This window comes from Chrysochloris asiatica, unplaced genomic scaffold, assembly GCF_000296735.1.
Source record: "Chrysochloris asiatica unplaced genomic scaffold, ChrAsi1.0 scaffold00139, whole genome shotgun sequence".
NCBI classification, from domain to species: Eukaryota; Metazoa; Chordata; class Mammalia; order Afrosoricida; family Chrysochloridae; genus Chrysochloris; species Chrysochloris asiatica.
This window is the reverse complement of record NW_006408657.1, coordinates 6,444,495-6,446,100: the sequence shown is the minus strand read 5'-3', so window position 1 is coordinate 6,446,100 and position 1,606 is coordinate 6,444,495. Positions and strand designations below refer to the sequence as shown.

The 1,606-nt window shown below is 42.8% G+C and overlaps 1 pseudogene; it reads right to left on the bottom strand.

Annotated features, from left to right (window-relative positions):
* Positions 1–525: 525 nt before the first annotated feature.
* LOC102818813 lies at positions 526–1,183 on the bottom strand (annotated as a pseudogene).
* Positions 1,184–1,606: the final 423 nt, after the last annotated feature.

The window sequence follows — 1,606 nt, the reverse complement described above, 5'->3', positions numbered from 1 at the left end:
AAAAAAAAACACCTGCTAACAGCTCCAAAGATATCACATATGCTTTGGAAAAAAACAAATTCATTTGCTATTTGGATTCAATGGAGAAGAAAGTGACCAATTATCTCCCTAACTTTACTAAATCATCACTTGGAAAGCTAGCAGTGGGGATATCGCCTGGTTATAACAGGAGGGTTCTACTTTATAACCCTCATGAGCTAGCAGTAGGACAAATTTGAGTTACATTTTGGTTCCTTTTGGATGTAGTTGCAAAAAAAGCGATCAAATTCTTAGGGGCTTGATGTCTCTTAGAAAGAAGCAAGCTAGAGAGAGACTGATGATCTGAGTTTACTTAAGTGGAAAACATTTACATTAGGAATCTAGTTGATATGCTGCTGTTAAAATGATATACTTCTGTTATCATCGAGTTCAGTCAGCTGATTAGAGTACCATCTCCAGATCTTTGAGTGGCAGATCTGAACTGAGGTCTCACCTTAAAATTGTGTTTTCAACCCCAATTCTAGGTATCTTCTATGGTTTTAATGTCTAGTAGTCCTTACCAGCTGTAGCAGTCACCGCTTGGTAAAACTTTGCCACAAAGTCTAGCTTACACTGACCTCCAGCAGTGCACTCCTGCTCAGCTCAACTTTGAAACCACTGATCCAAAAGTCATAGCTGTCACTCAAAGAAAGAAGGTGGTCGGCTTGCCCCAGACACAGTAAACTGCTCCAGACCATGTCGTTGGTGTTGTTGTTAGGCGTCATTGAGTCGGTACTGACTCATAGTGACCTTATGCACAGCAGAACAAAACACTGCCCGATCCCGGACCAACCTCACTATTGTTGCCACGCTTGAGTCCATCGATGCTGCCACTTTGCCAATGCATTTCATTAGGGAGTCTTCCTCTTTTTCTCTGACCCTCCACCTTACCAACATGATATCCTTCTCCAGTGACTGCTCCCTCCTGACAATAAGTCCGAAGTATGGGAGACAAAGTTTGGCTGTAATTTTCCTGGCACTGCCTTAGCCACCAGGTACTGTAGGAAATGTTCCTGCTGGGGACCTGACCAACTTGCAAACCAGTGTAGAGTATATTTCATCTCCTGGGATGTGATGTAAGACATTAGAGGAGGGGAAGCATTTGTAATATTGTCTGGCCTTGAGGGTAAGATAGTGGTATTGAAGATGGTGATTTCAGTGGCATCCTCATTTTATTCTGCTTCTGTTCACCTTGCAGATGACTGGGTAACCCCGTTTAGTTTAATGACCTGGTGCAGAAGTGTTTGGGCCCATTAAGGATGTCAACAATGAGGCTTGCATTTGTATTAGGTTAGCTCTCCTTCTCCTTTAGAGTGTACCTGAACACCATCACAAGAGTCCCTGAACTCTGAGTATCGCCGCCACTTCCATATTTCCTGAAAACCCAAGCAGGCCAGTTAGGCAGCCCCCAAACCATCCACTTTTGATATTTATGTCATAATAGTACTAAATAACTAAAAGTGGGGTCTTTCTCTTTTTCACAGATCCATCACTTTACCTTTCCTAAGGACTAGTCCCTCCTGACAACATGTCCAAAGTACACGAAACAAAGTCTCACCATCCTTGTTTCTAAGGAGCATTTTGGCTG